General features: G+C 31.2%; 1 long non-coding RNA gene across 1 annotated transcript; it reads right to left on the reverse strand.

The window, feature by feature from the left end:
• Positions 1-1,498: 1,498 nt before the first annotated feature.
• LOC133039870 (uncharacterized) lies at positions 1,499-3,271 on the reverse strand. The gene is made up of 2 exons (XR_009688807.1): positions 2,952-3,271; positions 1,499-1,934 (listed from the first exon to the last, which is right to left on the reverse strand). It is a non-coding gene; the product is annotated as an uncharacterized LOC133039870 (long non-coding RNA).
• Between the last annotated feature and the right edge of the window lie 11,917 nt (positions 3,272-15,188).

Consider the following 15,188-nt stretch of genomic DNA (forward strand, 5'->3'; position numbering starts at 1 on the left):
TAGGATTGAAAGATGATAATCTTGTCTAGGGGTCAAATATAATTTTTTGTGCTGAAATTCTTGTGTTGGCAATTGCCATTATTCAATAATGTTTATGACACTTTTTTCTTTCTTCATTTTTTTTTGGTTAAATTTTTCTTCATTGGTTTTGTTCTTATAGATTTGGTAAGCTCAAGTATTTTTTAAAAAATAAAAACATATAAATAATTGTTAATTATTATAAAATTAAAGATTTTAGGTTTAGAAAAAATCTTATACATTTTATATGTATTACAGTTTAAAGCTTAAAATTATTATTATTTTTTTTTTGTTTTCAGTAATGCAATTTAGAATTCTAGTTTGAAGAAATTTTATAAAAGATAAATATACACTTTTTTCTTTTTAATCTTTAAAATGATTTTTATTAAAAAAAATAATTTGTTAGTTTTTTTAATGTGTTTTATTTTTTAAATAACAATTCCATTTATAAATTTTTTATTTCTATTAATAGTTTTATCTATTTTAGGAATATAGAGAATAACAAAATAGGAAATATTAATTTTTTAATATTTAATTAATGATTATAAATATCAACCATTAGATATTTGATCCAATGTTCAAGAATAAAATACCTATACATGGGTAATACCCATTAAGAGCATACCCATATATATATATATATATATTAAAGAATATACTTCATATTATATACTTACATTTTTATTTTCTTTAGTCTTTTAATTTTGTATTTTAGAATAATACGGTCAAGTTATTACCTTTAATTTTAGAATGACCTTTATTTTTACCTATATTAATTTTTAATATGGTTGTATACATTATTTATTAATTGGAGGGAATTGGGTAAAATACCTATCAATAGAGATAGTAATTTATAGCCTTGATTCAATATAATATATGTCAAAAATTAACTTTTAAAAACTACACCATAATTAATATATTTATTTATTTATAATTAATTTTGAATATTATTAATTATAGATTTAACTAACAAAACTCCAAACCTAACTCCAAATCATAAATTTTTTAATTTTTTTTGTTTTATATCTATTAAAAATTTAATTTTAATTATATATATATTTTAATTTTAAATTTACATAGAAAATATTTAATTAAATTTGTTTTTACAACAATAATGGTACTTATAGAAAACTTCAACATGTGTTCAACCTGAAATATTTTCTTTTATCTTTTTCTTTATTTATATTTAATTTAAGAATTCGATTAATTTAATAATATAAAAATTATATCATATTATGTTAATTAATTTACTTTTGTATTTAAAAATTTCAAATATAAAATTAATGAGTTACATTAATTACATTATTTATATAATCATACACGAAATAGTATATAATACATATTCATAATATCATTACTCTTGAACTTAGTTTAAGGTCAATTTTAAATTTATTTGTAATTTCTAAATATTGAATTAATTATTTATTTTAATTACACTATCTATATAAATCATGCATGGATTAGTTAGTATACACATATATAATTGAAAAGCAAACGAATATTATTACATTCGAAAGCACATTGATATATTTATATTTGATACATAACAAAATGTAAATCAATATGAATCAATTTACACAACATAGTTATTCTAGCATGTTTGGTAAGTTATCATATCTCTTGTTAAATAACATGATGGAACGCCCTGATACTTAGGCGCGCTACAGTTATTTTCTAATTAACTTTCTCACCTAAAATTATCAAACTTTATAAATACTTATATTTACATAATCGCGATCTCGAGTTTAAACTTTTACAAACATAGTCAAAATATTTTTACCAACATGTCGCAGAGCGACTGCAAAATACTGCCCAAGATGTCCCGAGATCGAACACCCCAAGTCGCCCGTCTTGACATGTATAATCACCATCTAAGCTTGGAGCTCACTCCTGTTCAGCCTTCGCCTTTCCTGTACCTACACATAAAAGTAGCAACTGTGAGTCAACAGACTGAGTAAGAAAAGTATATAAAAAATAATATATTACGGACTTGTATTTAGGCGCCCATACGCTTATCTACAAGGCTTATCAGATAAGTAAGAATGTTTTTTACTAAGGTACGACCACTGTACCACATGCACTACGTACCGCTACTGTACGAGTGTTGGTAGGATTTGACCCGTACCCTCCGTACCTACCCGTACCAGTATTGGTAACACCGTACTGTACTCTTTAAACATCATACACTATACTAATGCACTTAGTACCGCTACCGTACTAGTGTTGGTAGTGTACAAATGACAATAAGCATGCATATAAATCACGCATACACATAATCACATATATAACATGTTCTATGCTATTCTTACCTCGTTTCCGAATTTAAGTGAGTTGGCTGACCTGAACGAAAAATCTCATGAGCTGGATGGATGTCGTAAGTCACATTTGCATAAACTGGTAAATATATGCAACTAGGGATTCTACTGTGGGCAACTATTATAACAATACCCTACGTATAAAAAAATTAACTAACTAAGGCCCTGAAAATAACAAGAATCGACAAATAAAACTTTTCAGGAAACCTGCCCCTAATCCGGTTAATCGATTTTACAGGCCCTGTAAAGCCGGTGAACCAATTTGCACTAGGTAACCCAAAAAAGTTCAAAACTTGTCAAATTTGCATCCAAACTACGGCAAACCTTCCAGAACAATTGTACCAACCTGAAATAATGTTTTCCAAACAATAACAGCAAGACACATACACAAAATCCAAACATGTCATTAATGATCCAAGTTTGAGTTTTCAAACTTGAACTTGTTCATTCACCACACAAAACACCCTAACCAACCGCTAGAACTCAATTCCATGTCAATTAGAATCTAGAAACTGAACCACAAATCAATCTAACTTTAACAGCCACTACACTTAAAATTGCATTATCAACTCAAAATTAAAGCTTCAAACTACACAAATATTAGAGCTCTAGGGTTACCTTTGATTTACACCACTTAGATTCAACTATGATCTCTTTAAAATCAAACCAAAATCCTAATATTTTGGTGGGTTCTTGCTAGGCTCGAAGGGAAGAGAGAGAGAGAGAGAGAGTAAGAAAATTTGAGTTTTTTCATCTTTTTTTTTTTAATTTTTTAATTCCTCTAATTGTTGGATAAATCTTAGGCTGAATAATCTAAAGTGGCCAACTGCCACCTTTAGGATAAGCCACCTCATCCCATAAAATGAAATTACCAAAATACCTTTGATCTTTCAAAATAAGCAATAGTAAGCCTAGAGATAAAATGGTCAAAAGACATAACCACGCTCAAACTCGGTATTCTAAATATTCCTTATGTTTGTCCCGCTAAGAAAAAGGTTCTAAACTTACCCATGTGACACAAACGACCATCCATCGCATTTTCCGTCGTCGTCGAGCAAAAATCATAAAATTTGCATAATTCATAATTTATATATGTAATACTCCTAGAGTTTAATAAAATATCCAGAAATGAGAGATTATAACTTTAGTGCCCCTTTCTAAAAATAGGACTCACAACATAATAAAATCTTGCATAACTATAAAAATATCAATAATAAATACTAATTGCCTTCAATAATCCATATTCTAACAGGCGGTCATTACACAAGAGTTCAATCCTTGACACCTACATTTGATAGTTTTATCCTATTTATTTTTTTCCTATTTATTTATTTCGTCTATTTTTTTTTTTTTTGAAGAATTATTTATCTCCTCTTTATCATTCTCAATAGCAGTGGTCATCCAATCTATTTTATACTATTTTGCTCATAGCGCATTCGATCTATGCTAAGAACGAATTCTATATTTTAGATCCAATCAAAACTACATAATAACTTAAATCTAATCTGTTATACCCAAAATTCGGCTACCATCTCAGTCGAGGACACGTGTCAACATAAAGGGAATATGGATCGGTTAAATCGCATTTTATGGGATACCTCATTAATTACGTAAATATCAGAGTATATTTACAACCTGCTGACTGTAAGGTCTTATGCGAGAAAAAAATATACAAATTGTTGCTTAGTATAATAACGAAAAACCATATGTCGTTGAATGTGAATAGCGAGACATCAAGTACGTTAGATCTAGGAAGACGAAAGCGACACATATCGACAGCGGAAACACTTAGTGTATGACTACAAACTAAGTATAACAGTCGAGTTGGCTCGAGACCCAATAAGCGAGGTGCTCATCTCGCTATGGGAAGGCTTCCTGTAACTTCTCCAGTTAACTTCAGACACCTTCTCAGTGAGACTTACAATCCTGACGAGTCAGCAGCTAACAGACAAATGAGCCTTGAGAAACTCTATTAACAAGAATTACGATTGTCCCAAATAAAGTGATAAGCTATTAAATAAAGAAGCAACAAGGCGTACGCTGTCGACCTCGAAAGGATAAGGAAAAAGGCTCCAGCTCGCTATCACGCTCACTGGAACCAAGCTCCTTTTGAGACATACTCAAACAAAAAAATTATAGATGTATTCAAATACACGATCATTTTGACCCAATAAATTTAGGAGGATCACATCTATATGATTCTCAAATAATAACCGCATTAACACTACGTGTTATGTAATCAAACCCCACGATTTTAGGGGATGATCGTTGTAACAAGATTACAGTCAACTTTGTAATTAACTCCCTAGTATGTGATTATAAATAGTGACAAGTAAGATCAAAAAATGGGAGGAAAACATCATACATAAAAGGCCCTGAGAAAACTATCAGAAAATCTGAATAAGATGGACTCGTGGACTATGCAGAATTTTAACTACAAAACCAAGTAAAAAATCATGTGTGTTCATATTTTTCATTTTAAATCTTTTATTTTTTTAGTGTGAGATTGTCACTATTAGGCTCAAATTTTGTTAACGAAAATCTACGTTAACACAATATAATTTATTTTGGATTAGTTAGTTTTAAATATTAAATTATTTAATATTTTTTCTCATAACTAATAATAAAATAAAAACAACCTAATGTTGTTTTATGTCGCGAACAACAAATTAAAATAAATAAAACAACAAACAACAAACACAAGGGAAGAAAAAAATTATATATAAAAAATATTTAGTTTTGTTTTATTATGTGTACTTGCATAACAAATAAATTGTAACTATGTGCACTTACATATCAAATAAATTTTGCAACAATAAACTATTACATTTTGATGATATTAATGCCATATTATACGTCATATAATAATTCAAAGTTATCATATAGTATCCAATTTTAATGAGACCGAGGGTAATCGACATCATTCGGATATTTTTTACCGCAAAACTTTTCATCTATTTAATATGCGTTTTTTTATTTGACAAAATTTATTATTCAATTTTTTATTTGACAAAATTTTTCATTTGATTACTATTATTATTGCATGTGATATTTTATTGTTCACTATTATACTTTATGTAATACATCCATCAATATATAATAACAAATAAAAATTTCAAACTTTCCACCACAATAATTATAAACTTTAAAATTTTATAATATAAGAATTGTGCCTTAGTAATAAATCTTTTAAAAAAAATTAAATTATTATTTAGAAAAAAAAAAGAAATTTAAATTATTAAATTAATTTGAAAGCTTAAATTAAATAAAAAAAATGATCATGTTTTTTCAAATGATTGAACTTAAGTAATTGTACTTGATGAAAAAAAAAAGAAATTCAAATTATTAAATTAATTTGAAAGCTTAAATTAAATATAAATAAAATAAAAAAAAAATTATCATGTTTTTTCAAATGATTGAACTGAAGTCATTGTACATGATGTAAGATAACTTTACCACTTATACCATGATTATATTATTGATTGTATTGATTATTATAGGATTAAATATCTTGAATATACTGTACATTTCTAGCTACAATTATTAATGAGTAGAAAATAAAATTGCTAGGGGTTTTTTGGCGGTAATAATACCTAAGCTATAAGTTTGAAACATTTATAAGTAACTAACTGTTAAGTGTTAAGTAAATTACCACGTGTCCATTTCTAATTGGTCAAAGTTATTAAATTTTTTTTAAAAAAAAATTAATTTAAATATACTAATAAGAAAATGACACGTGGATAATGACTTAACATTTAACGGTTGGGTACCTACAGAGTTTCAAAAATATTACTTAGGTATTATTAGCACCAAAAATAAAACTTAGGTATTTATTTGCAACTGGAAGTTAAACTTAGGTATTTATGTTGCTAATTACTCTTTTTTTTATCAAATTTTATTTTGTAGATGTTTTGCGGACCATTTTGTATATGAGTTGGCGTACAGTTTTTTAGTGCTACGTGTTGAATCTCTACCTCTTTTAGTGTGAAGTTTGAAGACGTATAGCTTTATTGTCTAAATTTCATAGGGTAGTTTTGTCTCATGTTGCTAGCTTACTTTAGCAGTTCATAGTTTGACAAAACATGTCATTTGGTTATATAATGAGCTATCAGAACGATCAGCAGAACCTTCTCACGAAAATAAGAATGGAAGGCAATCATTAACTGATGAACGAGAAATTTTTCATAAAAATGAGGAGAATCTTGGGACTTAGCCTGGAGAACAAAGGTCACCAGCGAGGAATCACCAACGTTCTTCCTAATCCCATAGAGCGAGGGCTTGTACAGACCCTAATGGCGAAAATACAAACAACCACACTCAGGGGGAAAGAGTAGAGCGTGAAGAAGCAAGTGTGACCTCGAGGCGGTGAAGGACCCACAGTCGGTCAACTCGAAGAGGAGAAAATACTCAATGAGCTAATAATCGAGAAAGCATGGGAACCAGTACATCAGCGGGTCACTCAAATACAAAGTCTATGAGTAAGACGAAGTATATGAGTAGGATGCAATCTATGAGCAGGATGAGGTCTCTCAGCAATTACTCCCATCCAGATCTGTGAGAGCACTTGAATCGAAAGAAACCTAACATTCACCAATAGCTCGGTCCAAAGTAAGAGGATCCCATCCAATTACAAATAAACAAGCTGGAGGACAAGTTTAGGAGATATCAAGTGGGTGATCTAGGGAGACAATCTGGATACGACTCAAACGAGGAACTTGAGCCGTATCATCCAGATATCATGAGTACCCCTTTTCCTTCGGGATTCAAAATCCCGCATGTCTCATCATATGACGGAACTACTGATCCGGTCTCGCATTTGAACAAATTTAATACAATAATGGGAGTGAGCAATGTGATGAACATTTTATGCTGTATCTTGTTCCCCACCTCGCTTGTTGGAGCATCGAGCAGCTAGTTTAACAAGTTTACTCACCATTCAATAAATTCTTGGGAGCAGCTGTCTAGGGATTTCAAGAAACATTTTCAGGCTGCTAGGGATAGACGACCCGAAGCGGCCTCGCTAACAAATATAAAGCAGTAGCCTGGAGAGACACTTAAGGCATACATAAGTCATTTTAGCACGGCTGCAGCTACGGTTAGGAATTTAGATGATAGTACACAACTTACAGCCCTTCAGGCGGGGATCTCTACTGATCCATCAACCGCATGGGGCGAGCTGTGGGACGACTTACAAGGTAATCCAGTAAGAAACATCACTGAGTTCAACGAAAGGGCTCAAGTATTCGTTCAGAAAGAAGAAGCCCAAAAGGAAATGAATTTGTTGAAAACAAGCTCGGGAAGCAAACCCAGCAACGTTTCAACAAGTATTGTTTCCATGAGAATTGATAACTCAGGGTCTTCTGGTTTGAAGAGAAAGGACGGTTCTAAGGAACCATCAAAGGATTAAAAGAAACAAAAGCCAGTGTATACTATTTATGCCGAGCTTAATGAAACTCGAGAGAATATTTACCTTGCACATGAGCAAAAGGTTGCCTTCGGCAAGCCCGAGCCCATGAGGAATGCGAGGAGTAAAAGAGATCCTAACAGGTATTGTAAATTCCATAAGGATATTGGGCATACGAACGATGAATAATGCCAATTCAAAGATGAGATAGAAAGTTTCATCGCTCGAGGCCACTTTAAACAGTACGTGATAAAATAGGGCCACAGATACAACCAGCCCAGTCTGCCCAATAACCCAAACAATCAGGGGTTACAACCTCTTCCTGTTGAAGGAGAGGACATCCTGGTTATTTCAAGAGGGCCACATATCACAGGGGAAAGCAATAAAGAACGGTCAGTTGGCATTTGCCCCAAAACAATCCAAGAAAGTGAAAACCGAAGAACCACCAATTATATTCACGGAGGAAGACGAGAAAAATGTGAGATATCCTCACGTCGATCCATTGGTGATTACCATTCAACTCGCCAATAAAAGGATCAAGAAAGTGTTAATAGAAAACGGGAGCTTAGTAAATATCCTTCACAAGGAAATGCTGAGAAAGATGGAGCTCGAAAAAGCCAAATTGAGGCCTTGTATGGTGAATCTTTGCAGATTCACTAGGGACAGCATTGCCAGTCTAGGCATAATTGAGCTCGCATTGACCTTGGGCAAGGCATCCCTATCCGCCACTGTTACGCAAGATTTCCTAGTTTTCGACCTGCCGTCGGCTTACAACATATTGTTGGGTCATCTAGCATTGATTGGACTAAGGACAGTCAGTTCGATTGAGCACCTATCTTTGAAGTTCCAAACACCAGAGGGTGTGGGAGTGGTGCGAGGCGACCAGATGTTGGCTCGTGATTGCTATCGCATAGAGTTGCAGCATAGGAAAGTCGGTCACCAATTAATGACGATCTTGGAAGAAGAAAATGAAAAAAAAAGACGAAGATCTTGACCCCCAAGTTCAAGAAGAAAGAAACCTATTAAAACCAATTGAAGAATTGGAATAGGTTATTCTCGACCCAGGAAATCCCACAAAGTGTGTATACATTTGGAAGAACCTGGATGAACAGCTCAAATAGCAGATAATAAATTTCTTAAAGGCGAACCAGGATCAATTCGCTTGGAGCCATGGAGATATGATAGAGATCAACCCTAACATTATCTGCCACCATTTAAATATTGATCCAACCTACCCAGTAAAGAGACAGAAAAAGAAGACCCTTAGATTCTGAGAGACAATGAGCACTAAAACAGGAAGTGGATAAGTTGTTTGTTAATGACTTTATATGCGAGGTGTTTTATCTGACATGGATAGCCAATCCAGTTCTCGTCCCAAAGCCTAACGGAACTTGGAGAACTTGTATTGATTTCTCTGATCTGAATAAGGCGTGCCCAAAAGATTATTTTCCACTACCCAGGATCGACCAGTTAGTGGATGCAACTGCCGGGCACGAGCTTATGTCATTCATGGATGCATATTTTGGATATAACTTGATAAAAATGGATGTCACAGATCAAGAGCATACAAGCTTCGTAACAAACATGGGACTCTATTGTTATAAAGTTATGCCGTTTGGGTTGAAGAATGCTGGGGCAACATATTAGCAATTGGTGAACGAAATGTTCGCAAACCAGATCGGACGGAACATGGAGGTTTACGTCGATGAAATGCTTCAAATTAGTAGGGATCACACCACTGACCTCGCGAAATGCTTCAAATTAGTAAACAAAGTATAACATCAAGTTAAACCCAAAAAAATGTTCCTTTGGAGTTTTCTCAAGAAAGTTTTTGGGATTCATAGTCAACGCGAGAGGTATCAAAGCAAATCCCGAGAAAATCAAGGCATTAATAGACATGCCATCACCAACAAAGCCTAAGGAAGTACAAGCAATAACAGGAAGGATGACATTGTTAGGTTTTATGCCCTAAATAAAACTCCATTTCAATGTAATCTATTTTATTCAACATCAATAAAGAAACAGAAGTATTTTTCATTCATTTGTGTATGTTTTGGCTCACTTTATCAATTGCTTGTCTAATTGATTTATAAATTCATCTTAAACTCTTTTCACATACTTGATCATGTTTATTGTGCTGTCATCACATTGGAAAGTAAACATGACTATGTGAATAAAGTTTCCTAGATTTATCAGACACAGGATTTTTACTGATATGATAATCTACAACAAGAGTTTACTTGTATTTGGAGAAATACTATGTTCTTTCCAGAACATTGGTTAAAGTAAAGCTCAGGTTGGATGCATGGAGTATGCATCGGAAGGGACCGATATTGAACTTTGAAATAGATTTAATTAAAGTTACCGTAAAATCTATTCAAGTCAATATCGCCAAGTTGATCCTAGATCAAATGATCTTAATCCTGTTATGATTAGGCTCAATCTTGAAAGGCTATTCGTGTTCTTTGATTTGTTAGTTAAGCCTACTTTTAGGTCAGGGTGATACGTACATTTTGGGAACACGGTAGTGCAATTGAGTGGGAGCGCTAGCATAAACATGGAATCTATAGCTTCTATCTGGCAAATAGTAAGCAAAGGATGATTTCCTTCGAGCTTGGCCAAACGAAAATAAATGGTGGAGATCTCATTTCACATAAGCTGAAATATCATTTATACGGGGTCAAGTGTTTTAAGGATAAAATACATGGTAGGGTGTTACGGTAATTTATTCCCTTTACTATGTAGATCATTCATATAGAGGATCATTGATCAAATTAGGATTATAACAATGGATAACTAATGATGTGTCTATATGGTGGAACATATAGAGCATTCTATATACTGAGAGTGCAATTCTAAGTTCTATGCGTGGATTCAACGAAGAATTAATAAGTTAGTGAATTTTAGTGCTAAATTCTTGATCTACTTATTGGAAGCTCAGTTATATAGACCCATGGTCCCCCCACTAGTTGAGATAATATTGTTTGTAAGACTCATGTAATTGGTTTTGATTAATCAATTATAATTCACAAATTAGACTATGTCTATTTGTGAAATTTTCACTAAGTAAGGGCGAAATTGTAAAGAAAGAGTTAACAGGGGCATATTTGTTAATTATGATACTTTGTATGGTGCAATTAATAAATATGATAAATGACAATATTATTTAATAATTATTTATAGTTATTAAATAGTTAGAATTGGCATTTAAATGATTGAATTAGGAAATTGGCATTTTTGAGAAAATCAGATACAAAAGTGGTAAAATTGCAAAATTGCAAAAATCAAGGCCTAGTCCACCTAGCCTAGGGCCGGCCACTTATGTTATCTTTTTTAAATGATTTTTTCATTATTTTAATGCCATATAATTCAAATCAAACCCTAGAGGAATGCTATAAATAGATAGTGAAGGCTTCAGGAAAATTACACTTTCTGAATCAGAAAAACCTGAGCCTCCACTCTCTTCTCTAGCCGCCATTCTCTCTCTCTTTTCTTTCTCAATATTTCGAACCTCTCTTAGTGATTAGAGTAGTGCCCACACACATCAAGCAATACCTCAATCATAGTGAGGAAGATTGTGAAGAAAGATCAACAGCAAAGGAGATTCAGCATCAAGGATTCAGAGAAGAAGATCCAGGTTCAGATCTTGATAATACTCTGCTACAAAAAGGAATCAAGGGTTAGAGATCTGAACGGAAGGAGTCATTATAATTCCGCTGCACCCAATGTAAGGTTTCTTAAACTTTATATGTGTTTAATTTATCGTTTTAGAAAGTTCATATTTAGGATGTTAATAAACATACTTGTGAGTAGATCTAAGATCCTGGTAAAATAATATCCAACAACTGGCCTCAGAGCCATGGTAATTGATTTACTTACATGAAATTTGGACTTTAAAACGATTGTTTGTATGTTCTTTGGATGGTATCATGTTGTATTGAGTGGTATTTGATAAATGATTGATCTTTGTGAAATTTTCGTGATAAATAATTGTGCTGTAATTATTTTTATTGGATAGTATGGAAAAAATTAAGCAAGTTAGCCTTTTACAGAACTCAATTTGGATTTTATTTGAATTAGTTATGATTTTTTGAAGATTTGACAAAATCGGAAATTTGTCTTGATATTTTCTGCGATCGCAGAACTGTCCGTACAGTTTCGGTTTTTTTCCCTTTTCTTCAATTTTTCATACCTTTTCATGGAATTAACTTCCAAATTTTTGTATGGTTTTGTATATATACTAATACTATTCCTAATTCAATTCTAATTATCATTTTGAATTAATTTAATTTTTTTGAAATTAATTCAAGATATTAGTGTAATTTGAATTCGAATAGAATTAGTAATTATCTTTTTTCTTAAAAACCTATCTTATTTTTAAATTTGATTATATTTTTTTTAAATTTAAGGTCAGATTTTTTAGATATTTATAATATCTTTTGAGATATTTATAATATCTTTTAAGATATTTTTAAAAATATCTTTTAAGATATTTATAAAATCTTTTAAGATATTTTAAAATATCTTATCTTTTAAGATATTTAAAAATATCTTATCTTTTAAGATTTTTTTTAAAATCTTTTTAGATATTTTGACCTTATTTAAAATAAGATATTTATAATCATGTAATTTTAAATAGATATAAGATAAAAAGTAGGTTTAATTTTAAATTTTTTTTAATTTTTCGAAATTTATTTTTTTTAATTCCGAAATTATTTTTTTTATTTATTTATTCGAAATTTATTTAAATAAAAAAAAAAATTAAATAAATCCTACTTCCAACTATCCAGCTAACCCTGTTGCAGGAGTATGTGTTTTAACTTATGTGTAAGTTTTCAAAACCTATTATTACTTGATTGCAAATAGCCATTGTTACCTTTTGCCAGATCTAATGATCTGATGGCTCCCTTGGTCAAGATAATAATTTGTAACAGGTATAATTTACAATCTTCTTTCATCTGTGTATGACCTAGCAACATGATAGGACCCATCCAAAGTGTGCCTGTGTGAGCCTATGTGTTTAATTTTATTATAGATGCATATAGGTTAATGTTGCTAAAATAAATTATCATAATTCTTGATAGGATTTATTTAGGCCCATTTAGTTTTTGGGCCTATTCAATTAATAACGGTTGTTCTTATTAAGGTTAAATTCCTCTCTTTTGGGCCTTGTGTGAGAGTTGGGAGCCATAGAAGTGGGTACGACATACTGAACCCAGCACCCCCTCACACAAACTACCCCAATTGTGAAGGACCATTTGCCTGATTTGAATGACTGTACTAGGTTAATTACACTAGTTTAACCTAATTAAAATTGAATTAGCAACATAATTAATTTCATTTATTTTGAAATTAATTTAGAAAATAATAGTTTAAAGAATTTAATATTCTAAGCTAAACTATATGTATTTTCTTGTATTTAATTAAATATGAATTATAACCATCTAGATTCTTTCTGGAACTTATTTTAAATTTTTCATTAAATATTCCTATTTAAGTTGATATTTAGTTATCCATAACTAACCAACTTAAATTTGAATATCTTTTGAATTCAAAATTTTAAAATTAAGTTGAGGAATTTTAGGAATTAGTTATTAAGATTCTTTAGATATTTTTTAAGTTGATATTTTTAAATATTAACTTAAAAAGGAATATCTTAGATATTTTTAGGTTAATATCTTTTTTGAATATTAACTTAAAATATCTACAAAATTAAGTGGTTACAACTTAATTTTGAATTTAATTAAATCTGATTTGAAAGATATTTAAGTTGATCTTTTAGATTCTTTCTAAAACAACTTAAACAAGATATTTTCAAATTTGTTCCATTTAAAATTCAAATTTTTGAATTTAATTAATAATTGAAAAATAATTAAAGTTGATTTTTTATTTAAATCAATTTTGATTTTTAATTTTTCATTACTATATTATGGAACTTATTCGATATTTATTTGAAACTATTTTTTCAAATTTAAATAATAATTGAAAATTAATTAAAGTTGATTTTATTTAAACCAACTTTAGTTTGTAATTTTTCATTATTATAATATCGAATTTAAATGATTATACAAAATACATATATTATTTTTTTAAATAATGAGCTTTTAATCAAGAGACATTCGATCTCCATTGTGGGTTTTACACCGCGTTTGTTTTAGTGAGTAATCCTCCCTAATGGAGGAACGTTCATTAGCAATTTCGCACCGTTTAACCTCGCATGATAAGTAGTTTGTAAGTGTTTTGTATGGTATAGATCACCCTAATGGTGGCGACCATACTTGACTTGCAAGTTATGAAACAATGGTGGAAGCTCATAAGATAGAATTGCCTTGACTCTCGCCTAAACGGGACAACGCTGAATTCAAATCTTGATCGAATAAAAGGTTGCTAGAATGTTTATCATTTTAGATGAGCTGACAACTCTATTCAATGAATGATGCTTTGACTCTCGCCTAAACGGGACACTGTATCAGTTTGTTGAAATACCTTGAAAAATAAACTATGTTAGATTTAGTATTTCTATAACATATGTAATTACTTGTTATTTTCTAAATTGTGTATGAATTTATGAGCCAAAACCTTACTTCTGTTTTATTGATGTGTTGTAGTGTCATTATGAATAACCCACCCCCCGATCCTCTCTTAGTTACTATCTTAGCAAAAGAACTATATAGTGTGAAAATGCATCCTGGTAGTTGCATTAACTCGCACCTGTTGATGATGAATCTGAAGTTCCAAAAGGCAAATCTACTGGGAATTGATTTATCAAGAGAACAATGGGTCCAACTTATCCTTAATAGTCTTCCTCCGGAGTATAATGAATTTGTTATCTCTTATATGATCAACAATTCTAACTCCTCCGACATGGACAAGCTCGAAACAGAATTACGAGCCCATGAACGGAACTTGATTGCAATGGGTCCCCCTGGGTTTGCAATCAATAATCGAAGGAAAAGGACTAGGTATGAAGGATCTAGCAAAACTGCTTCTTCAAGTACAATTATCAGACATAATCTTCTATGTTCGAATTGTAATGGAAAGGGTCATCATGAAGAACGATGTCCCAGGCTTCTAAACAATTCAAACGAAGGTAATACTTTTGTCTTTGAATCATGTGTTTTAGAGAACGACAAATCCATCTGGATTGTTGATTCTGGGTCTACTAACCATGTATGTTCTTCACTGCAGTTGCTTGAAATTTGGGAAAATCTACTTCCAGGAGAGTTACAGCTTAAAGTTGGCAATGGCGAATTAGTATTGGTGAAAGCTAGAGGAAAAGCCCGCATCACGTTTCAACAAAGATTTTTAATTTTAGAAAATGTTTTATTTATTCCAAACTTTAGTAGAAACTTGATTAGTGTCTCATGTTTGCAAACACAATCTTATATATTGAATTTTTCGAGTACAAATTGTTCAATTTCTCGTAATGGATTTCAAATATGTGTTGCTAT

Source organism: Cannabis sativa, chromosome 7 (assembly GCF_029168945.1).
Source record: "Cannabis sativa cultivar Pink pepper isolate KNU-18-1 chromosome 7, ASM2916894v1, whole genome shotgun sequence".
Classification (NCBI taxonomy): domain Eukaryota; kingdom Viridiplantae; phylum Streptophyta; class Magnoliopsida; order Rosales; family Cannabaceae; genus Cannabis; species Cannabis sativa.